At 42.1% G+C, this 25,611-nt stretch overlaps 1 protein-coding gene across 14 annotated transcripts in view; it reads right to left on the reverse strand.

Annotated features, from left to right (window-relative positions):
• The window catches only part of PHACTR1 (phosphatase and actin regulator 1), a 503,766-nt gene that overhangs the window by 286,917 nt on the left and 191,238 nt on the right, over nucleotides 1–25,611 (reverse strand). For 3 of the 14 annotated variants that reach the window (XM_074335221.1, XM_019742991.2, XM_019742989.2), the window contains exon 1: nucleotides 1,335–1,471. The exons of 9 other annotated variants lie outside the window; for them this stretch is intronic. The gene's annotated coding sequence lies outside the window, so the exon portion shown is untranslated. Of the gene's footprint in view, nucleotides 1–1,334; nucleotides 1,472–1,822; nucleotides 2,091–25,611 lie in introns of those variants that run through there. 2 more of the 14 variants (XM_019742990.2, XM_074335222.1) reach the window with 2 other exon arrangements.

Raw genomic sequence — 25,611 nt, forward strand, 5'->3', positions numbered from 1 at the left:
GACCTCATATATTACTGAAGTACCGAAATGCAGGTTTCCAGCAAGTTTCAACTGATGGAAATCTGGAAAGGAACTCACTGTGCTGATATTAATCATTTAAGCTTTCTTGAGGGATGGCCATGGCCTGCAAAAGGGGTTCCATAAGCTGTTCTCTTATATTATGGATATTTATAATATCACACTATCTATATTTCAAATGTGGGCTTTAATTAGAAAGGTCATTACACTATGCCTTTCGGCTTTGTGGTCATTGTGTAGTTTTGTTTGTTGAGCAGCAGAAGAGATGGGGAAGATAGGGCCTCAGCAGAGACAGGACTCTAGAAATTCATAAGCAACAAAGTCCTTTTGATTCTCAAATGTGGTCCATAATCCCAAAGATTTAAGAACTACTGATTCAAGATCATTTTAATTCTAATATCCAAATACCCTCTCGCAACAATAATTACACCACTCGAAAGAATTGTTTATATCAGATGTATTCAACTGGTCTGCTTTGCCTCAAACCTGGAGCAAGGTGGGGAAGGAGTGGGGGGCAGCAAAAACTTGAGTATCTCTTTATAGGCATCATTCTAAACCCTTTTTCCCTTTGGTTCTAACATCACCATATTCTGTTAAGAGCACCTCATGTGGCCAGAAAGAATAGCAACTAGAAATGAACTCTTCTAAACTAAAGCCTTGCCTATTTCTCAGGTTGTCTAGGACTCAGTGAAAAAAAGATCCACTGTAGTATTTCTTATTCCTGCCAAGGGAGCTGTTATTAGTCCCCATATTGATTATTATCTCCATGCCGCATTTTCTCTCAAAATGCCACAGCCCGAGATGGGGTCCCACCAAACCTATTTACTTATCCTTTCATTTTCCCAGTTATCTTTGTTTATTTTTTTCAGTCATCTATAGCATCTCCCTGTGCTTCCCCCCACCCACTCCCCCCCACACACAACCCCACCACCAAATATCAATTGCTTATTTGATTGTTCCTTTCCGGTCTCTTTAAGTCAGAAACTTGCTGAGGTTCCTAGGCTGTCTGCCTCAGCAGGCGTCCAGGACTCCCAGCAAGTCCCCATTGCAGTGAGATTTGCAAGTGAATCTCCCTCATCTGAAAAACATCATCAGACCCCTATGCATCTCCTCTGACTTGCAGGCATCTACACACACACCAGTGAGTTCCAACACATCTTAGGAACCCATCCGAGGTTTGACAAAGGAAATCAATCGATGTTGGCAGCTCCAAAAAAGGAAAATGCCCTAAACCGAACAAAATATAAAACCCATACAGAATCCAACTAACAAACACACAAAAAAGCAATAAAATTATTTAAGACTCAGATGCCTACCTTACAGATTTCCCAAAGCTCTTTGCTCACACATGGAGACTTCTCCCTGCCTGTTTTCTGGCTCTCCAATAGCTGTGCTTTCTTACACTGAGCAACAGTCTCCTCAAGTGTCGGTCTCTGAAATACACATGCTACACACGCCCATACAGCCTCTCAGTGCCAGGCAGCCCCTTCGCCTCCCTTCCCAGTCCCGGCTTGCCTGTGCCAATTTCCTGACCACTGCTAACTCCTACACAGGATGGAACGGGGAAGGGAAGGGAGCCAGCAGGAGTTGGGGACAGAGGCAACTCACCATGGATTGGGTGGCCACCCATCTAGGCAGGAAGGGTCCATTTTCTCCCTTCCCTAACCTGAAACCCCCTCCACAGATGGTTCAGGCTCATTCAGATCCCAGAGCAAGTTGGCAGACTCCTGCTAGCGTTCCCGGCAGGGACCCCGACCACTCGGAGGCAGCAGCCCCCAGCCGGCAGACACGGATCACCTCTTACCTTCACAAAGCCCCAGTTCTTAAAAGCCTGGCTGGGGTCTCCAAGGAGTCATGCGTTTTACTTGACATTGCAAGCAACCCGTTTCAGAAGCAGGGAACATTTCAAAATGAAAGAGAAAGTAAGCGAGTGATCCAAACCAGACCCCCAACCAGCTCTTGGCCCTCCGCGGCCTCTGGGAGTTCTCAGACTCGGCGCAGCCCACCCAACACTTTCGGCAGGGAGAGAGTTCAGAGGAAACTGCACCTTGGCTGTCCCTAACTCAAGGCCCGGGCTGCCTTTTTTTTTTTTTTTTTTTTGAGTATTTGTTGAGCTTTTTAACATGCAGGTTGTCTCCTTCTGCAGGGAATTAGTCAGTGAGCCTGTCACCTGACTTACAGCAGCTCCATTATATAATTCAAACTGTGCTATTTGAGTTCTGATCAGAAAGTCACTCCCCTCCTGTCTCCCTCACCCACTTTCCTCTCCCTTCAGAGTGGAGGGAGAGGCAGAAAGGGAGACACTCAAAACACTAAACAACAACAATGAACCTTTCTTGAAACTTGGGGCTGGGGGGCATGCTGCGTTTTTGCAGTGCATTTTTATTTCCCTCTGGTTTTATTCTTCTTGGGGCAGGACTTCCTCAATGCCAAGGCTGAGATAGCAGGGATTTCTCAAGATGTAACATCTCAAGATGGAACTGTAGCAGTTTCCTTGATTTTCTTCTAGGGGGGCTGTCTGTAGATTAGAAAAATCACTGAATGAATTTTCAAATGATAGGGCCATCATCAGTTGAAAAGCCTCACATAGATGTATATAACCCGTGTGCAAATGAAATCTGACACCTAGACTGTTGATTACTTTTGCCACACACATATCTAAGGTCTGTGAAATGCCAAAGGGGTAGCTTGGGCTGAGGGGGCCTTTAGCCAACCCTCTGGCCCTGACCTTGATCCTCATAAACCCTCTCCAGACACTTAAAACAAGCATAACATCTCACTGAAAACTGCATGCTTGCTATGCAAACGCGTCTTCAAGGCCAAGCCCCCAGTCTCTACTTTCAACAACATTTAAACCCTGAAGGCCAATCCACACGGATATTTGGAAGCCACCACTGTCTTGGGTGAAGGTAATAAGCATCATTTTAGTCTGTCCCAATTTCCTCTTCTTAGCATCTGTCATCTCTATCCAGGTGATATATATTGAGGGGCAAGTATGTTAACACAGGGTTGACCCATGAGTGACATCAGTTACTCACTAAGTTTCTCTTGGAGAAACGAGCATAAATGAGCATAACACTTAAAGCATCATGAAACACGATGGGCAAAATAAAAAACTGCAACCTGTTCACTATTTTCAGGTCAAAGCTGGGATGAAGAGGGGGCTCTGGGCTCCCAATCTTCTCCCAGCCAGTGGAGCCTTGCGGCAAAATATGGGAAGTACTTGAAAAAGACTGTTACTATGGAATACTACTCAGCAATAAAAAAAAGATGAAATACAGGTATTTGCAACAGCAAATATGGATGGATCTTGAGAATATCATGCTGAGCGAAATAAGTCAATGGAAAAAGTCAAGCACCGTATGATTTCACTCATATGTGGGATATAAAACTAAAAGCAACAAATGAATAAGACAAACAAAAACTCATAGACACAGACAACAATTTAGTGGTTATCAGAGGGGAAGTGAGGTGTGGGGAGGTAGAAGAGAGTAAGGGGGGTCAAATATATGGTAACAAATGGAGATTTGATTCTGATGAACAGATCATGCAATATGCACATGATGTATTGTAGAATTGCACACTTGAAACCCATACTATTTCATTAACTAACGTCACCCCAATACATTTAATAAAAAAGAAAAAAAGAAAAAGAGAGTTCAAGTCTGTGGGAACAAATGTTAACACTGATCAACCTTCCTTTGTTTTGTCCTAGGCTGACCTCTGCTCGTCCTTCTGTATCCCCATGCGTAGCCACCAAAGGAAACTATCTGGTCTTTCCCGCCTGTCTCCAGCACTGTAAGTAATATTAGGTGTCATTACTATATTAAACTACGGGACATTAGAGTGATATGGTGCCCTAAGAATAACTTTCAAATTACTTTGCAACTACCTATCCACTTATCCCCCTGAAAGGATGCGAGATAGTTACTATTCTCTTTAGACAGACCCAAGGGAGCTACTGATACAGGCAGAAATTAGAATTCAGTGCTCTATTTTGCAAAGGTAAACCATGATACACATGAAAAAATTATAAGTGTGTAAACCTGAATGACAGATTGACGTCTGTTTATATCTCTTCCTCCAATTTTAGTAAATACAATGTGGTGTGGCAGTTCCTATAGTAACTTCTTTCTTAATGGGACTAGGGGAACACCGTAAGATATTACAAAGCATCAGGTGGCTGAGACCCTTCCCAGTTATGGGAAGAGAACCAATAATACAAAATATGCCCTTGGTCTGTATATAGTCATCAAATATTGACATTGCAAAACTCAAATTTCCTAGACCAGCACTGTCCAATAAAAATATAGTGTCAGCCACATACATAATTTTAAATTCTCTACTAGTCACACTGAAAAAGAAAACACCCTGGTGAAATTAACTTGGGTAGTTAATATATTTTATTTAATCCAGTCTATCCAAAATATTATTTCAACATGTAATCAATATAAAAATTATTTACACGGTATTTTATGTTCTTTTCTTTATTCTAAATCTCAGCCACCTGGTATGCAATATATGTCTTTTACACTACGTCACACCTCAGCTCCATTTCCAGTGTGCAATAGCCACGTGTGGTCAGTGATTACCACCTTAGACAGCTCAGCCCCAGACTACATTTGATCACCTGGGTTTGGAAATTTTTCCTTGAGTACATGTACATTTGTCTATCCCTACTTGGAACTTTAAAAAAGAAACTGATTTTTTTTTTTTTTTTGGTTCTAGCCTTATGGCATAATTTAAGCGGTATTTTCTTGAGTGGAGCAAAAAAATATCAAATAAGCTTGGAATGGAAATAGTATTAAAGATTCCATTCTTTTCATGTCAGCAGAAGATCGTGAAGACTAAAAAGAAATCTCAGGTGTGTAAGAGATCCCTTCCTTGTGTTACCTCCATCGCCGAAGTTAGGGACCTCACAGTCATGCTTGACTGTAATTTCTATCTACCCTCTCTCTATGCCCTCTCCTCACAGCCCATCTCAGAGCCCACTAAGTCGTATTAAGTTTACCTGTCCCCTGTTCTCAAGTCCCAGGGCCTTGGCTATAACCCAGACGCTCCCAAGAACCCCTGCCTGGTCTCCCTGCCTCCACTGTCTGCCCATTCAAGTTCATTTTCTATTCTGCTTCAGTGTGAGCATACTGAAAGTAGACATTTAATCATGTAGCTTCTCAGCTTAAAGCCTTTAATAGCAACGTGGTAACTTTCAAATGAAATCCTTTGTCGTGATCCACTAGGCAATCATCAACTGGCCTCTGGGGAACTTTCTGGCCCATCTCCTGCTATACATTCTTTGATTTTACCCTGGCCTACATACTTGACTGTGCCAAGATTTCTTCCACGACTTCACGACCTTCTGTAAAGTCTGTTTGCTCTTTCTGGAACGTCCTTCCTTAAAATGCCCACTCCTCACCAAACAGAAAAATCCTTTGAGCCACACTCAACACATTACTGTAGCTTTTCCTGGTCTTTCAGTCAAAATTAACAGTCCTTCCATCTGTGTTATCACACCCCTTTTATAAACTGATGTTACAACATTTGTCACATTCTATTATAATTACAGGATAAACAAGACAAGAACGGACTCAAAAAACAGGAACCTCATGCCATTTACCTTTGAAATCACTTTGGGACGTAGGACCTCAATAAACGCCTGAGGAATTCCAATACATTTTCCTTTCATTCCCCCCACCCTTCCGAGTGTCTAACAACCTGGTACCTCATCACCATTAGCATCATTACACAGCAGCCAATATTTATTAGTGCTACTAGGTACCAGACACTGGGCTAAGCATTCTATATACATTTCACTTAATTCCAACAACAAATCTGTAAGTTAGGGACTCCTCAGTGTTTAATAGCTATGGCATCTCTAGTATCGCTTTGTTCTTTCAACAACTGCTTAAAAGTCATTCTGATAACACCTGTTATGACAAGCCGATATGCAGTTATGCTGCCAAAGAGTGTGGGATTTCATACTTGTCTGTTAACTTATTTGTTAAAAGACAAATAGAGGTGTCTTCTGTTTTATATTTTTAGTGTCTCCATCTCTAACTGGTCCAATTCTTAGTGGTCCGGGAAAACAGAAAACCTACCTTAATAGTATTTTGTGCCGAATAAGAGTATGGTGACTCTGCGTAAGGGCACGAGAAACCCAGCCCCCTGAACATCACAGGATGTGATATTTAGTTTCACAGCTCAGAGTCATTTTTGGCTTTTACTTTTGGCTCTCTAGTTGTTTCCATATAATTCAGCCTAGGGGTGCTTTAGAAAGTGAAGGGACGAACACCACATGCTGGTGAGGCTGTGGAGCTCCAGGAACTCTGATTCATTGTTGGTGGGAATGCAAAACGGGACAGCCACTTTGGAAGACAGTTTGGGGGTCTTACAAAACTAAGCGTACTGTTGCCATACAGCCCTGCAATTACATTCCTCGATATTTTCCCAAATGGACTGAAGACTTATGCCCATGCAATGGAGTATTATGCAATGCTAAAAGACATGAGCTATGAAGCTATGAAAAGACGTGGAGGAATCTTAAGTGCGTATTACTAAGTGAAAGAAGCCAATCTGAAAAGGTTCCATACTGTATGATTCCAGCTATATGATATTCTGTAAAAGGAAAAGCCATGGTGACAGTAAAAAGATCAGTGGTTGTCAGGGGTTGGAGGGAAGGAGAGATGAATGGGTAGATCACAGAGGATGTTTAGGGCAGGAAACTATGCTGTATGATATTGTTATTAATGATGGGTACATGTCATTATGCATCCAAACCTATAGAATGTACACCAAGAGTGAACCTTCATGCAAACTATGGACTTTGGGTGATAATGACATGTCAATATAGTCATTATAGCAATGTGTCAATGTAGATTCATAATTGTAACCAACATAGCACTCTCGCGGCGGGAGCTGATAGTGGGGAAGGCTTGGGTGGGGCGAGGGGCAGGGGTATATGGGAACTCTTTGTACTTTCTGCTCAGTTTTGCTGTGAACCTAAACCTGCTCTGAAAAATGAAGTCTCTCTTTTTTTTAACGTGGAGGGACCAGAGAATGGCTTGCTCATGTGTGCCCGGGGATTATGTTCCACGGGTTCTCGTATTATGTACAAGTTGTTTTCCCACAGGTTGTCAGCTGCTCAAGTTTATTAATTGTTTTCCCTATTTTGTTTCCACAACACCACTAAACTAATGATAATACGTGTACTAAGGGATTAATAAATATTTGTTTAAATGAAATTAAGATCTTAATGCTTCATATAGTAAATAAGTAGTTCCACCCACATAAACCCCATCATAGCCTTACTGTCAACAGAAAAAACTACTACTGATGTGATTTCTGGAAACAGCCTCAGATTGGAGGCAGGGTTGTGTTAGGAGGCCAGACAAAGGGGTTGGAAGAACAGCAGTGCCCTGGGAAAGCTTAATCGCTTCGACTCAGTCCTGAAGAGTTCTATGGCCACCCCTTGCTAGATTTACAATACACTGCACAGAGCAAGGTTATCTCTGTCAGACGAGGTACTCACCCCCTCCGAGACTCAGTTTCCTCACCTGTAACGGGGAGGAGGATATTATGGGCATTACACAAGATCATGTCTACAAAATGCTTGGCAGAGTGATTGGCTCATGTCTGTGTCAATTAATGAAAAATGTTTATTCTTAATATTAAATAGTATTAGACATTACGTGATAATCATGACGTGTTAGAGATGGCATTGAGGGTCTCAAGAGATGCTGGTGCCTGTGTGAACCCCTCTTCTGCTCTCTCATGACACTTTTTTTCTATTTGACTTGCTGTTGGCACATATTAAGATGGTAAAGTTTTGGACTTTCATAACCTCTGTCTTTCTTCCTTCCTTTCTTCTTTTTTCCATCCTTCCCTTCTTCTTTATTTTCCTTCTTCCTCCCTCCTTCTACTCTTTTTTCTCTTCCTTTCCATTTATTATTTTTAAATCAGTTTATTTCATCCCCTGCTATTCTTGGCCAACTAACTGAGGCTCTTTGTATCAAGCTCTTCTTGCCAAAGCCATATTAAGCTCACCAGGTGGCTAACCTTAGACCAGCCAGTTACTGCTTTCTCTTGGAAGGCCTGCAATACCCAGAACAAAGAAGGTATGAGGTCAAAGGATTCTTGTTCAGAGCAAAGGGGGCTGCTTCATACAGAGCTTCCCAGAAGGCAGGCAGAGCCTGAGAGGAAAAAGGTCTGAGGCCTCCAGCATAATCCATAACAGAGCAGTCCAGACCTCACTCCCTGCCAAGTCAATGCCGCCGCCAATCTCAAAGGCCATTTTTCAAATTGTATTTTGGTTAGCTCAGCATAATGTCTATGTGACAGCTTTACTTTGGGAGAACAATAGAAAAAGGCAGTTTCCTGGAGGGGTAGGCAGTTGAGTTGCTTCCTTTAATTCTCTTTAAAGCACCATGGGGAATTTCTGTGATGATCTGTATCCAAACAGGACTAAGATCCAAGAAAGACTCAAGAGGAGATACACAGTGGCCCTTATATAGGGCAAATGAGTGAGGTTTTAAAGGTGGAGAATGCAGTGGAGAGAGATCTGGGAATGAATTCTACTTCTGCCACCTTCTCACTGGGGGCAGGTTATTTTCCCTCTGTTTCTTTCTGTGTGAAATGCTGATAATAACACACTGAGGCAGGGGGAGTCTGGGGTGACATTTGTAAAGCCCTGGTGTAGAGCAGGTACAGAATGATCTTGGCCAGGAAGGTTTTCTCATGTCTAAAATGGAAAGAAATTACAATGTTCTTTTTACAAAGTTCTTTGCTGGAAGTTCAATGAGACCTTCAGCAAACGGTAAGTACCACATGTGTATGTCTTTCCTGTCCCCAAACCTCCATGTTTCAGATTATGTTTTCCAAAGATGGACACAACTCTACCTTCCATCCCACCTACTCTTCTAGAACCTCGCCCCTCCCCTGGTAGTGGTAGGATCTAATTTCTCTCCCTCTCAATTTGGGTGAGCTTGGAACATGCTTGTGGCAATTCCGTGGGACTCCAGAAGCTGAGTCATAAAAGGCAATGCAGCTGCTGCCTTATTAGTTGGAATACTTGCTCTTGAAGCCTTCAGCTGGCAGGTAAGCAGTTGACCTTTAAGGCCGCCATGCTATGAAGAAGCCCAAACTAGCCCATGTGGAGAGACCATAGAGAGAGTTCCCAGATCCTCCAACCCAACTGACTGTGACCTCATGACAGACAGCTGGGACCAGAATCACCCAGATGAGCCCTTCCAGAATTCTTGAACCATGTCAATGAAATGTAGATGATGAACACACAACGAAACCTAACTGGAAGAGACATATGTCTTCGTTACACTCTCGTAGAGAACAATAACATAGGGTTCAAAGCTTAGGCCCTGGTATCAGGGAGGACCAGAGTTAGAGTGACTTTTAAGAAAGTCCTGTGTGACCTTCAAGAAGTCTGCATGTCTGAAAAGGTGATAAACATAATGCCTGGGTAACAGAATTATTGTCAGGATAAATGAGGTGGTTTAGGTTAAGAACTTAGCATCATAACTGACACAGAGTAGACATCTTAGATATGGTTTGCCATCATCATCATCACCACCAATGCCACCAATGCCACCACCACCACCACCACCACCACCACCACCACCAAACCTATTCCATAATCATTATGATGGGTTTTGCTCCTAAGGCCTTAGATCTGGCTGGAATACACCCCTTTCATTAATCACACTTTCTTCCATATAGACACTTTCCCTTCAACTCATGGTCTATAGGGCTGCCATTTCTCAGCCTTCATGCTAACGTCATAGTCATGAGGAATTGTTTCAGACAATCTAATCAATCTTAGCTGCTTTGTACAGCTCACCCACAGTCAGCCATCACTTTACCCTCAAGGCTCTCAACTGTCTCGGTCATCATTACATATTAAGGGCCAAGTATTCTGGAGCAGAAAATCCATTTTGACTAAGGATGCACACTGTCTCCCTCTAGGTCTGTTGGGCCATTCAGCTCAGCCTTTGAATACCTATGACGAGCCAACAGAGGAGAAAATTAAGGTTCAAAAAGATAAAGTACATTGGAAACAGCATGATTGTTTGCTCACTTATTCATTCATATATCCATTTGGCTACTCAACAAATAGTTATTAACAGCTTACTATGTGCTGGGCTCTGGACATGCAAACATGAGCAGAGCAGAGCAGAGCAGATGTGATTTCTGTGCACATGTTGTTTTCAGACTGGTGTAAAATAACTTGCTCTGTCAGCAAATAACCCTGCGTTTGAATCTGACTCTGTCACTTACTATATATGTAAATCGCTTAAACATTTTTGAGCTTCATCCTTTCCTTAGGGTCATTGTGAGGATTCAATGAATTAATATAAAGGCAGTGCTCGCCACAGTACGTGGCAATGTGTATGTTTCTTTGCCCCAATATCATATAACTAGTCGCCGCTAGAGTCAGGACACAAACCCAGGAGTGTCTGGCTCCCACGTTGGTGCTTTTAAAGGATTTTTCTAATTATTATAATTATTTTTAAGTCTCACTTCTTTTGACTTTGATGTTTCCCCTGTCATTAATTCAATTCATCACTCTTTCAAATATGAGAAAAAAATGTTTTTCCATGTCTTTTTTTATCCCTCTTCTATAGAACCTAATGCAGTAAGCATTAACAGATATGAAAATCATAAGACCACTATATGGTCATCACAAAACACAACAACAACGAAAAACCAGAATAGTTCTATTTCTTCAGGTGATACTTGGGAAACCACAGTGAAGTGTTGGGTTATGCAGAATGTTCTATCAATTATAAATAGCACACCAGAAAGCACCATAGTCACTCAGAGCTTATCTAGCCATTTGGTAATTTATGGGAAATTGTTCCTTTATTTAAAAGTTGGAACTTTTATAAAATTATATTAATGATCTACGGGACTGCCGTTAAAAATCCACCAGACTTACTGCACTGTGTGCAAAGTCTTTCTGGACCTCTGAGCCCTCTATCTGTTGGATACCACATTGCAATTCTCTTGCCTTCCAGGACACCACTTACTCTAAGCTACCTTGAAACAAACAAATCAATAAACAACTGTACTTATCTCGTTTTTGTTTCCCCATTTGTCTACTTCTTAGACGTTGGGTTCTCTCCTAAGTCCTCTCCTGTTCTTACTCCTCACTGAACGATCCCATGTCTGATCTTTTAATTTCCTTTTCTGGAGCCTTCCCTTCTATAGCCATTTCTCTAATTCACATCCTTAGCCTCGCTCACTAGAACTATCATAATAACCGACTGGTCTCCATTTGCAAATTGCTTCTCTCTGAGCTTTGCTTTTCACACCGCCACCAGAACGATTTTTCTAACACCAGGCTAGTATACGACACTCCTAAAAGATTGACATTGCTTCCCTACCTCATAAAGTTCAAGTTGTTTAGCGTGGGGATTCAAGGTTCTTCCCGATGTGGCACTGTATCCCTGTCTTCTCTCTCACTGCACCCCTCCCAGACGCCTAACTTTCTGCTATTATATACTTCTTGGTGGTCCATACATTTTTCAGCTCTCCCTACCTACCTTCTCATCAGAAAATGAGCCTCCTTTATTTTCTATCTTTTGCAACATTTCCTACAATATGCTTCTCAGGATACTGATCTTAAGAAATGCTCTACTGAAGAAAAGGACCTCTGGTCAATGGTTCTGGGAAATACTGTATACCAGCTTCCTCCCTCCCCTTGGAAGTTACATGCACATTAGCATTTCAGATGCTCTGAGAAGTCCTGCAACACATAAACCTAGTTAGCTTTGATTAATCCAATATTTCCTAAACACTGGATTCCTTTTTTTCTGGAAACCTTTAGAAACTAGAGTTTATCAACTATATTTTAGGAAACATTGAACTATTCAAGTCCTCTTCAATTCATTCATTCTTCATTTGTTCATTATTCGTTTACTTGGCAAATATTTATCTAACATCATGCCAAGCATTGGAGAATGTACTGAGGGAAAAATAGAAGGCAAGAAGGACATAGTCCCTGCTGTCTTGAAGCTTATAGTTTTGCTTGAAGGGGATATAAATCAACATGCAACAATCACAAAGTGTGCTAAGAGCTATCATAGGGGAGGGAGAGTTGTGGCAGTATATAGTCATAGGACTTAGTCTGGGGGAATGGTTAGGGAGGGCTTCCTGTAGGAAGTGGCTTTACATGGGGGCCTGAAGGAGAAGTGGTGCTCAGTAGGTGGAAGTGAGGGGCAAAAGAGGAAAGAGTTAAGTAGGCAGCGCCAGCTACTTGTGTGAAGGTCCTGGAACCAGAGAGAACATGTGGATGCCTGACAGACTCCGAGATATAACATCTCAACCCAAACGTCACACTTTCATCCCCCTGGCCAGAATCTCCCACCCTATCCGGCTTATTAACTGAATGTTCAATAAATATTTGCTGAATTGCTATTTTCCTTATAGTAATTTGATCACACTATTATTTTAGGGGGGCTGATATGATATGTTGAGGCACAGAGCTACACACACACACACACACCATCCACAACACTCTTAATATAAAAGTCAAGTACGAAAATTATTTTTTAAAAGATTTGTTGTTATAAATGTATATGGATGGTGTCTTACTAATTTTGTTTCTAAATTATTTTTTAATGAAAGAATTAAACATAGATATGTAATTGTAAATGGTGGGGTAATTTTCTTAATTAACTCCATTGCTGTCTAATCCTCTTTAACATGTTTTCCTTTGTTGGGTGGCTTGCTTTTGTCATGTAGCAAATACAGAAGTAAAACTGTAATTGGATAGTTTGGACCAGACGCTCAGAATTGAGTGACCGAAGCGCCTGAAAGTTGAAATCAGCGTCTCTCCCTGTAACCACCACACTGGGATTCCTGTCCCCATCGTTGCCTTCATTCTCAGACACATTGTAATTCCTGCCCCTTTTTTCTGTGCCCGCCCTCTGGTAAGAGAAAAAGAACCATTCCTTTTGTCATCTGTAGAACAGAGGGTAATGTCTCTTAATTAACGGAAGGAAGTAGTGCAATGTAGTGAGAACATTGCAATTGTTTCCAATTCATCCCACATGCAGTTTGGCCAAGTTAATAATCCATAAAATGACCTAGGATCTAAATATGGAGAATAATCATCTTTCATCAGACATTTTTCTATTGCTCTAGCAAAAGCAAGAAAATTCAAAGGCGAGATGCATACAAGGTCTACAGATTTACGGTATCATCAATTCAATCCCAAATATAATCTCAAATAGATAAGAACTGTATACATGCTATTCAGATCTTATGAACTCCCAAATGTTTTACAACCTCTATAAATCATCACAGGTTGGCAGGTGTCAATTCAACCACCAGTAGAGCAATTATTTGATTGGATACACCTTTTGTCACCAAAGTGAGGACACCTTCATGGTCATGGAAAAACAGGAAAGTCATGTACCTTTTAATTTTACCAGACAGTGCATTTCTAAATTCTTTGAGGATCTAGAATGTGTCTTGCACATCCCTGAACTAAAAATGCTTCGTGGAACATCTTACCCCAGATCCATAATACCTTTTGAAAAATTGGGATGAAATACAACACATAAAATACAATTTTAGTGGTCCCTCCTCCTCCTCTTCCTCCTCCTTCTTCTTCTTTGTTTTTTTGTTTTTTTGTTATTATTGTTGTTGCTTGTGTGTTAGAATATTTCACTTCCTGAAGGTGAGCAAGAGGTGGCATTTGGCATCAGAGAGCTAATGTCCATGAATGTAGGCAGTGATTCCCTCATGGCTGCTTTTTACTTAATCACTTTGTGGGTGATGTCAGTTGTGGACAGGATGGGTGAGTTTATGTTTATGAATCTGGTGTTTTCTGCTAAAAGTTGCTCATACCTTGGGGAGGAGCGTCTCTAAAAGGAAATACCTAAGGAGTCTCTGACTGTATTAGAAAATTTATTTTTACTAATTCAGGTCCACCTGTGATATTTTGATTGCAAGTTCTATGTGCTAACATTTCTGTCTACTTTGCATAATTTTCTATACCAGTGCATGTCTTCAGCTCTACAAACGTCAGATTGTCAAATATATACCTTTGCTTGTATACTTGTTATTGGTTTATAATTTGCCCTGCATTCTTAAAATGTTGTATCCCTGACTCTCTTCTGCTGGTGGCTCTCCTGTCCCAACAAAATTCACAACTCTGCAGCTTCCCAGAATCCCAGTGTTGTGTTTCAAGGATTTTTAGCTTCCACCCTCTTTAGGTGAGAGTCAGATTCAAGTGCAGAGACAGGAAGTGGTGGGATAGAGGGAATGGCTTCTAGTCCTGCACTCTCTGTGCTGAGGAAATGTCCTGGTGCAATGATAGGGTGCTGAGAACCACCCCCTCAATCTCTTCTTTTATTTCAGCCAACCATCCGGTGCCATGGTTTTCTATCTGCTTCTGTTCACAGTTGTGATTTGTAAGAAAGACCTTTGACCTATGTTACAGGGATGATTTATGCCATAACAAATGGTCATTAAGAGTGCCACGTGCAGTGGGCCAAGTGATCTACAGGACATAGGAGATGGGTTAAGCATCACGTACCTGTCATTGATTTGCTACCACTCTGCGGGTATTTCTAGAAGAGGCATTTACTGCTGGTCTGGTTTAGCTTTTCACCAGCTGAAGATTTATCCAAATGTACTGGGACCCAAGGATTTTCTGTAGATGAACAGGCATGGTGAGTGGCCTTGGCCATAAATCTGGCCGGTAGCAAATGATTTCTCACATGGAATTGGTGCTGTAGGGAGCCCAATAAGCAAAACCTAAAAGTGAAGACGATATCCTTGCTATGCAAACACCTCTTAAAGTCCAAGCCCCTAGCCTCCACTTGCAACCACATTGAAATTCCTAAGGCTAATCTATATAGACGTTTTAAAGCCACCACTGTCTTCGGTGAAGGTAGTAAGAATCATTCAAGTCTGTTCCAATTTTCTCTTAACACCTGCAATGAAAAGACAGCAAATATCTCTATCCAAATGATCTTGAGAGCCAAGTGTGTTAAAACACTAGAATTGATCTATTCATGAGAGGCTAAGAAACTCAGATAGCATAAATGAGTGTAACACTTAGAGCTTCATTAAACATGCCCACGAACATAAAAATCGAAAACCTGTTTGCTTTTTACATGGCAGAGCTAGGATGAGATGTATGCAGGACGTGCCCCAGGGAGGCTGGAAATGTGCATTTTAGTCACTTCTTGGCAACACATAGGTCCCAAACAACAAAGCTCTGTGAGATCTCATGCCTCCTTCCACTTAAGGTTTGATGTGTATTACGAATTTTAAACCGAGTTCTGGTCAGCCATCTATAAAGCAGTTTTATCTCCACTGAATATTTCACCATCCTGAATAGAAACTCCTCCAGCCTGTTACCTTTTATTTAAGTTGTTCTAAAGAAGAGACATTCTAAACCAATATATTGAGGGTCTCATTAGTTGAAGAAGCACAAACCTCTTATAACTGTGTTACACATAAGAAATTCATCTTTTAACACCTAAAGATGAAAAGCAGCCTTAAGGAGTCTTAATTCCATCCTACACTGTGAGGTATTTAATTGTGGCAGGAATACGTGTACCAGGAATCATCCCTTAATTAGTCTAAACCTAAAACATCAGTTGTTAAATGTGTGATTTGAGCTGATGCAACGAGGTGTGCTTTTGCTGTCGTGCAGCGCAAACAACAATGCTGTTCAGGTTTTATTTTTAAAATTTGGGTAATTATAACTTAAACTAACAGCAGGGGGAAGTGAATCATTTATTTGTCTCTCTCATAGCTTCTCTCTCCCCTAAGAGTGGTTCCGTTCTTACAGCACTTACCTAGCTAGCGAGGTGTTACTCTGTGTCCTGAGGACGTAGCATCATGGATTTGATCACAAATTGTATAGTAAACATTTGGGGACAGATGATTGCCACCCTAGCTCGTAACATAATGGAAACAATGTACTCATTTAATTCAGCACATTTGCTTGATGTAAAACTTGAGCAATCGGCAAGCAGCAGTTGGGTGTAGGAGGAAAAGGTCTGGAGTAGACTAGGAAACATGGAGTTGAGCTCCCTTCTGCCAGGGACTAGCGGGGCCACCTCGCCACCCCCTCACGCTCTGGGCCTTGATCTTCTCATGCTTTCTTAGGTTGCATGCAGCTCTGAGATGCTAGGATCCTGGTGATCAGGAGATTAGAACAATACAGAAGAGTGGAGGGTCATGAATATACAATTTACGTGGCTGCTCAACTGCTTTCCTCCTCATGAGTCAGCCTGAGGACTCGCTGAGGTTTAGACGATGAGGAAAGAGTTCTGGAGAGGAGAAGTGATTTGTCGACAGGCACACTGTTAGTACAGGGAGGAGAGAGAATGCAAGCCAGGGATTTTCTAGTTTATCTAAGACAATCTGTCCTTAGGTTACAAAGAAACTAAGAGACATCTGAATTAAAGGCTTTACAACTGTACTTTCAATGGCGACTCATTATCCTTGGGCTAGTGAAGGATCACAGCTTTAGGAACATAGTGTGGTCTTGGTTCTAGTTCTGCGTGATTTTGTCACACAATGCAGCTTCTATGCGTCCTATTTTTATCATTTTTGTTTTTCCCCCCCAGAAGTATTATGTAATAACTAAGAGTGTGGGCCAAATACAAAGATTTGTACACAGATGTTCATGGCAGCTTAATTCGTAATAGCCCCAAACTGGCTATTAATAGCCCCAGTGTCCACTGACAAGTGAATGGACAGACCAACTGTGGAATAGCCACACAGGGGAACACCACTCAGCAATAATAAGGAATGGGCTGTTGATACCCGCAGCAGTGTGGATGCATCTCAACATAATTATGCTGAGGAAAGAAGCCAAACATAAAAGAGTCCACACTGTATGATTCCATTTATATGATATTGTGGAAAATGCAAGCTAATCTATACTGACGGAAAGCAGGGCGGTGGTTGCTTGGAGACGGGAGTGTGGAGAGGGATAGATGGGGAGACCAGAAGGAGGCGTGAGGAAGTTTTGGGAATGCAGCATAGGTTCGTTATCTCGATTGTGGTGATGGTTTCATGAGTATATACATATGTTAAACGTCGTCAAATTATACACTTTATGTAGCGTTTATTGCCTATGAATTATACCTCAATACAGCTGTTCCAAAAAATAACTCCCAAAAAACTGCAGGGGGCCTGGAGTTGAAACTCAGCCTCATGATCCACTAGCGGTGTGACATTTGGTGCATGTTATTCACCTCAGCGATAAAGGAGGTAATCATTCTTAGCTCAAAGGTGCTGTGAGGATTAAACGAGTTAATACTTATAAGGTGCTTAATAAGAATTAGCTCTTATGATTTTCCCAGAACCACTGAGAAAGGATTCTGCTTTATCGTTGCCATCTCGTTCCTATAGGATTTGAGTTCATTAGTCTATTTAAGGAATGCGGTAGTAAAGTGAGGCTCATTCACACAGATTTTCAGATCTCGGCTCAGCACCCCATCTGGGAGCTCTTTCCCAGACACAATCCAAAACAGTACTCCTACCCAGTCACCCTTTAGACCATTCCTCTGATTTATTTTCTTTCCTAACACTTATCACATCTGACATTACATTGTACGTTGCCTTGTTGATTTGCTTCCTCTCTGTCTCCCTCCACTGGGACATAAGCTCCCCGAGACAAAGGACTCGGGTTTACTAATATAGAAGTCACTCAAGAGATATACGTTATATGTTGAATACGTGAATGACTGCATTATCTCCAAGATCCTTCCTTGGTGCTGGTGGCAGTGTGGTGGCAGCATGCAGTCTTGTCTTTGCTGGTAGCATGTACGGGTGTATGTTCCCTTATGATTTTGTGCAGCTCAGCTAACACACACAGGTAGCAGGGCAGAAAGAGCTGAAATTGGTAAAATCAGAGAATTCCCAATTTTATTTCATTCTGGCTCTGGAGGATGAAGAGATTGCATCGGTTGAATAAGGTATCTGAAACAATGAGGTCCCGAGACTGAAATGATGAAGAATAGAAATCTTAAGTTTCAGAAAGTTGAGAACATGACAGCTTTGAGGTGGTCCACCCTTAAACTCTTTGCTTAATAGTCAACAAGAAGACAAAAAATTGGGTCCAAGGCACAAAGTCACACAGCCCTCCAGTGGCCCTGGAAAGTGCAGCCAATTTGTTCTGGTTTGGGTAACTCAAGATTTGCCCAGATTGTCTCCTTTACTTTCTTTTTAATCCTGTGAATACAAAATACATATCTAAACTCAAAGGAGTTTTCTTGACTTGCTTCCGTTTTCCTGTCTTATCCTCCTGCTGCCATGTTTCCTGTAGATGCTATGTTTTCAAGTTTGTAGTTTTAGGAGAAATGTGAAAATGGCATCAATGCAAGTTCAATGTTATATCTTCTCTAAAGATACATCTAAGCAATGCTCTATGACGTGTATGCTTGGAGCTGCAGCTGTACTGCAATCAGTCCTCATGGGAGTACTTTTATTTGATACCTGTGTGTAAGCAGATCACTGAAATTAATCTGCCTTGAGCCTCTCCTTAGGAATCTGTAGATAATGCTTTATAAGTAAGTAACACAGTTTCAGTGCATACAAAGGACTTCCTGAGTTAGCATTTGTCATCATTTGTGTTTTAATTATCTCATTTGATCTCTTTATTGTTGCAATTACATTCTAATTTTGTGTGCAGACACTTGAATGCCTCCAGGCTAGATTCATCAATTAATACTGCAATTATTATTATACCAATATAAATATAAGTGGATAGGTGGCTTCAGTAGCTCTAGATCCATTAGTTTAATTTTGAATAAAGAGAGCCTGGTTGTGGAAAATTATTTCAGATTATTTTGAAGTGAAAGATGAAATTTTTCCTAAAATCCCAAAGGCACATAAAGGGTTTTGATGGTTTTTTGTTGTTTTGTTTTCTTTGGTACTATGTTAACACCCTTTCTTTGCTATAAACATTCATAGCTCTTCAAGGGGCAACAAGACTATCTCTTTATCATATATTCTACGATGCTCAATCTGAAATCACAAGGCACTGAACTGACCAAAGGCTCTTTGTGAATAGGGCGGTTGAGCAGGCTGTGAGGAGATTAGTGTCTAGTAATAAACCCTTTCAGGCAGAATAAGCAGACATATCTCACAGGCATGGGATGACCTCCCACCTCAGTGCACAGGTCAAACAGAATTTTCAGGAGCCTATTTCATGTCACACAAGGTACACAGGTTGGCAGCCACCATAGGTGCTGGGCCAAATAGAGAACAGAGTTTGTCCTTGGGGCTTTGCAAGAATGTTAGATGGAAACAAAATGAGGAAGACAGTATCCTAAGTTCTTTTTCAGTCCCGGGAAAGAAACCATCCTCCAGGTTACTGCTTCCCTATCAGACTACCCCCAAACCCAAATGCGCGCGCGCACACACACACACACACACACACACACATCTACACATTAACACACAAACATGTGCATGCTATAAATAATATATCAATATCTGAGATGCTCCCTTTCCTAGGAACCTCTATATTGGAACATCAGTATTTATATCGCATCATGCTTTTGGTTCTTACTTATTCTCTAAACCACAGGTATATTTTGTTCAGACATTGGACTGCAGCCATTGGTAACATTTACTGAGCCTTTGCAAACCAGGGTGCACAATCCCAGGCCTTTTGTGCTTTTTTGAAACTGTTTGTGTGGAATTCTGCTTTGTGAATATCGCCCTTATTTAACAGGAGTCTCTGGATGCTGACACGAGCATTTTCATTTCATTCATCCATTTACTCATTCACCCATCAATCCAGCCTTTAATTATGCACCCAGTGTCTACAATGTGCATAGCCTTACAGTATGGTCTTATTTAGTTTTCACTTCCAGTCTTCTGCTGAATTTATTTTGAGTCTCTGGACGTTTATATTAATTGCCATGGTAGAGACTGCCGACCCCTTTCTTTTAGGAAGAGACCCCCACCCTCTCTCCCCAGTTTAGCTAAACATATAGCCATTGTATTCAAAACTAAATTCACCAAGCTTCCCTGCAGCTAGGTTTGACCATGAGACTAAATCTAAACTAAAAGGAGATGAGCCAAAGAAATGTGTGCGGCTTTTGGATTACCTTCTTTATAGAGAAAAGTGCTTCCCAAACTTCCTTTCTTCCGTTCCCACTCTCTGAGAGGTGACAATGGCTGGGACAATCCTGGAAGCCACGGTGAGGACGGCAGAGCGCTCCACCAGCCCAGGACCACTCTTTCTAGGCTACTTTAGAGAAAAACAAACTTCTATCTTGTTTAAGCCATTGTATTCTGGGACCTCTTTGTCACAGCAGCTTAGTCTTCACCTGAACTCATACAGTCGCCTACATGGTTGTCCTCTGCATCTGTTACCTTGCTGAACTCTAGATGCAGCTCAAACTTTTACAATCATGCTACTGACGTATCCTTTCTTGGACCTAATTACTTGCCAATTGGCCTTGAATTGGCATTTGTTTCCACCCTTTCCAGCCTGTTAGAGTCCCAGGCCTAGTCCCTAGTGCCCTTCTCTGCTGCGACTCTCCACCTAGGGAACTCATCTGGGGGATAAATAAATGCTGAAGGGGTGACATGGCTGGCAATGCTGAGATACAGGTGCTGTCCTAGCAACATGAGCAAAGACAGTGACTATCAAATACTAGAGTAATTTTTTGAGGACTGATACTCAGCTCTCTGGCACTTCTTTTTCCTTTTGTGTCGTCCCCAAAGAGATTCTCCAGACATATGTATAAGAAAACCTCTGTTTAAAGGGAGCATTTGGAGGTTTAACCAACAGATTAGGAAGTCTCTTACTTGCAATATGTGGGGGATAAAATATTTTGTGTAAAAAGAGCAGTGCAAGAAACTCAAAGGGAGACAAGTAAGGCCGGTGACTCAAAAGAAGGTGTCATTTGCATCAACATCTTAAAACAATGATTGCTCAGCCAAGAAGCGCCACAAAAGCATTTACAGAAAATTAAAATGATTGCTTCTGACAAGCTTGGATGGAGGAGCAATCTCGGCTGAGGCTGATCAGTAAGAAACTACTGAAGAATATCATCTGAGGATTCTGGGTATTTTATTTTCCCCCCAAACTAAGGTAACGCCGCCGTGAAGAAGTTGCAGGCTTTGGCTGTGAAAAACAGTCCTCAAAAGAGGTGAGCTCGGCAGCTGTTTATGTGGTGTGACTGAGGAACAATGACTCATTTGTTCTTCAGATTTGTTTTTCTCAAGTCTCAGAGTCACCTTGTTGCCTCAACTTCCTTGAATCAGACCACTGTCCTCCAAGCCCTTCCAATAATAGGCCAATACATCACTTGTGGATAACATTTTAGAGTCCTTACGTCCTCTGTCTGGGAAATTTTGTCACTATCACTACCAATAAATCCACACCGAGTGTCTGTAATGGATAGTTTGAAGGAATGGGCGACGTGGCGTCAGGTGCCCCAAAGCAGAGCCCAGGTGGAGATTCAGGGGCATGTGACTTGCTACGTGAATACTTTCAGGAGAAAGAGTGAGCAGAGGCAGGTTAGGGCAGGGAAGGGCTAAAGCAAGGATGTGATCTCAGCTGGATTCTAGCTCCAGCCTGACTCCATGGGACCCTCTGAGGCATGATCTATTCCACAGAATTAGTCCCACCTTGAGGCAAGGGGGGAAGTCTTTTGTCTCTCTGTGCCAGTCATGCATTCATCGGCTGCCAGCTGCCCTGGGTGAGGGAACTGTGTGTGTGTGTGTGTGTGTGTGTGTGTGTGTGTGTGTGTGTCTTGGGCGGAATGGGGGGGGGTGAGTGGGTGGGGCATAATTTCCCACATGGAGCATGTCATGTTTTGCTTAGGGCAGATCTCCAGAGCAGTGCTTCTCAAACTCTGCTGCACACTGGAATTTTCTGGAGATGTTTAAAAAATACTGCTGTGTTGCTTCCACATGCAGACATTGCAATTTAAGGATCTTTTGCCTGAAACTCTTCTCCTTCAAGACTCCCATGCCCTTCCTTCGTGCAGCCTTGCTTTAGTCTTGCCTTGGGGTGGTGAACACGTCAACTCTGCCCTCTTTGGCACCGTTGCCTCTTTCTGTGTTAGAATCAATCACCCTCTATCAAAGTTGCCTTTCTACCCGTCTATCTGCCTTGTCCATTGGACTGGGCTCTCCTTTGGTTTGTCTAATCTGGCCCTTACCACAGTGCCTAGCACAGAGGACACTGTCAGGATTTGTTACACAAATGAAGGAACAGATGGAACTGCAAATTTTTAAATGAGTGATACAGGCACAAGTGATCCAGGAGGTCTGAGCAGGAAGCTGGAGCAGGCTTTGAGGGAAAGGTGGAAATTAAACCAGAATTCTGAAGGAAAAAGAACCACCAATCCCTGTAATGCCCTAGTCTCTAGGTTTACCTGGAATCCTGGGGGTTAATTTCAAGCCCATTTGGTGGTAAGTGGGACGGAAGCTGGATGAACCAGGCATTTTTAGCGTTGTTCTCAGCAGCCTTCCATAAGGACTAACCGCGGTTTTGACCACACGTAGTGAAAACTGCTTTGGAAAGAGATCTTGCCCTTCTCCCAGAGCCATTTGAAGATGATCGCTCATTTATCAGCAGGCCTTCCTCTCGGGAAGTGTCTGTCTTTCTCCCATTCAATGTTACTAAATCCTGGGTGAGTCAGTGGGACATGTGGGGACAGCCATCATCGTCCTGGTAGTGATGGATGTCTCGACTGTCCTCCCCCTCTGAGCATGACAGAGGGGCTGCAGAGCTAACACAGAGCCTGGCTGTGACTGAGACTTGAACGAAAGCCAATAACCTGGCTGAGGTTATTACAGGTGAGAGAGAGATGCTGGTGGCAAGAGACACCTGCAGGCAGCCTCAGAGGCCAGCCCTCCTAATTCTGAGGGGGGCTCCCCGTCGGGAGGACCGTTCCTCTTAGACTCTCAGGAGACAGCAGGGGCTGAGCTCATCCCTTTTTTTGTGTGCAAAGGTTACCTCTATCTTCTTACGAGTGGTCTTCTGGATAGCTCTGGATTTGCTCTACATCAGACTGCTTTCTACAGAAACGCTTTAGATTCTCCAAGGGTCCTGAGCCCCAGGCTTTACTGTCCTGGGCATGTGAGTGCCCCTGGGTGGTGTGCATGCATGGACCTCTTCTGTTCACCATAGCGTATCAGGGCCCACCCCGGCTCTGGAGTTAGGTCGGCCTGGATTCAAATCCTGCCTGTGTCACTTTAAGCAAGTACCTGAGGTGTTTTGAGCCCCAGTTTTGTGATCTGCAAACTGGAAATAATAAAACCTTCTTCATAGGCTGACTATAATAACTAAGTAAGATTATCCATGCGAAAACATTTAGAGTTGTTCCTACAACATAATAAGGGATTTAAAATGTTGATGTTATTATTCTTGTTGTTGCTATTTATTAACCTTCTGAAATTGGGACAATCTTTTCAAGCCTATGCAAGAGACTGCACTAGGCCTTGAAGAGAAAGAGACAAGGGAGGCCTGGCCCCCAAGAGTTCCCTGTGTAGAGAGGGGTAGACTATGAGAGGAGCATTCGAGAGCACTGAACTGAAGCCCAGTTTGATGCTGGGACACCACTAGCCTACACTGTACCTTTATGTGACTTAGAAAAACACATGCTCCCTTCTGCTAGTAGACTGGATTTTAAAGCCCTGCCCTGGTGCCCTGGTGTCCTTGCGCAGTGAACAATCTGAACAACTGTGCATAAGCCCACATGCGATATGTGCTACGCCAGCAGCATTAACAAAACTACAATGATTATATTTGGGGTGGGAAAGGTAAATTAAATTTTCACAGTGACACTTGAGCTGTATCTTAAGTAATGACTAATTTAACAAGACTCACCAGATTTGCCAGAAAGTGCCATGAAACAAAGGCACAGAGGCATGAAAAGGGTTGGTGACTTCATAGGCTAAAAACTAGGTGGGACCAGAATAAGAAGGGCCTTGAATGCCAACCGAAGAGGTTGGTCTTTTGTCCATAAGCACTGTGAGCTCATGACCAGCTCTGTTTGAGCTTGATGCTGACTAGACATTTGCAACACAGATTTGTAAACAGAGAGCAAAGAGAGAAGACCGCAGCCAAAGCCAGAAGTGCTACACTGAAAATTATCTTCAGGACTGGGTGGGCAACTTTCTATGGAGATTAATAAATATGACCAGAGTCCCAGTCTCCTAGCCCAGGAGGTTTAGTGTACGTCGGTGATGCCAATCAGGGTAGGAGGCAGGTGGGGCATGGATTAGGGGCTGGCAAGGACTTAGATTTGGGGGAACATAGTTTATGGTACCTGATACATATATATATATATATATGAATCTGGATTTCAGGTCAGGATCAAGGCATAGATTTGGAAGTCATCAGTTTATAGGGTAGAAATGAAGCAATTGAAATGGATGAGTTTTGCAAGGGAGAGTCTGTAATGAGAAGAGAAAAAAGATCCAAGACAGTATTTTGGGAAACACTAATAAAGGGTTAGGAGGAAACGCAAGAGACAAAGGAATAAAAAACAAAAATAGCGGACCCAAAATGGCAGAGAAGATCCAGCAGGGAGAGTGAACGGAGTGAGGGACATCAAGTCTAGCCATAATTCTTGAAGAAGAACAAGTTAGGCCAACAGTGCCAACAGGTGCAGAGGGCTCTAGAAGTATGAGGAGGTCTGAGGGGTAGCACTTAGGAACTCACGCAAACCTAACCAAAAGAGTTTCAGTTGTAAGGTAAAGTCAGAAGCCACGTTGCAGAGGACATACATGTGAAATTAAGGGAAGAAAGTAGAGGAAGGAATATAGAACTTTTTGGGGTTTTTTTCCAAGATATGAGTGAAGAAAGGAAAAAGAGACAGGTGATAATGGCTTGAGGGGAAGGCAGGGTTTATCAAGATGAGTTTGAAGACATATGAGAGAGAGAGGCTTTTAGAAGTAGCTTATGTATTTCTGCTTGGAGTAGCAGAGAGATTGGAATTTCCAGGTCATGTTTGTTTACCTTTGGAGTTTAATTCTGGGCTTTCTAGAATATCAATATAATTGCAAGATGGGATGCTATTTGTGTGTGTTTTTCTAGTGGGAATACAATCACCAACCAAATCTAGGGCTTTTGAAATAAAATATGAATTCCAGATTTATGGAGAATGGGGAAAATGTACCAATATTTATTGTCATCTGCTAAATTCTACTGCATGGGTTAGAAGTTTTATGTACATCATCTAATACAATCTTCAGAATAACTATATGATCTCAGAACAGAGGTTCTTAACCTAGGGAAGCACGAAGTTCTTGATATTTTACTCAACTTTTTGTGTATGTATGTGCGGTATTTGGGAGAGTGTTCATATCTTTAATGAGACGATCAATAGGTTCCAAAAAAATTAACTATTCACTTGGATGACTGCTCATCCCAGAGTGTAACATAGGAATGAGCATAGCAATGACATAGCAATTTAGTTTCTTTTTGTTTATATTTATACGTGTTTGGAGCATTTACTATATCTTATGCCCCTTCTATGCACCCACCCCCAGTGTCTTGAACAACTAATAGGCTCCCAGTACTTGTTGATTAATTAATAGGCTGATGTGTTTACTCAAATACATTTATAATCTAGA

The sequence above is a fragment of the Rhinolophus sinicus genome, linkage group LG06 (assembly GCF_036562045.2).
Source record: "Rhinolophus sinicus isolate RSC01 linkage group LG06, ASM3656204v1, whole genome shotgun sequence".
Classification (NCBI taxonomy): domain Eukaryota; kingdom Metazoa; phylum Chordata; class Mammalia; order Chiroptera; family Rhinolophidae; genus Rhinolophus; species Rhinolophus sinicus.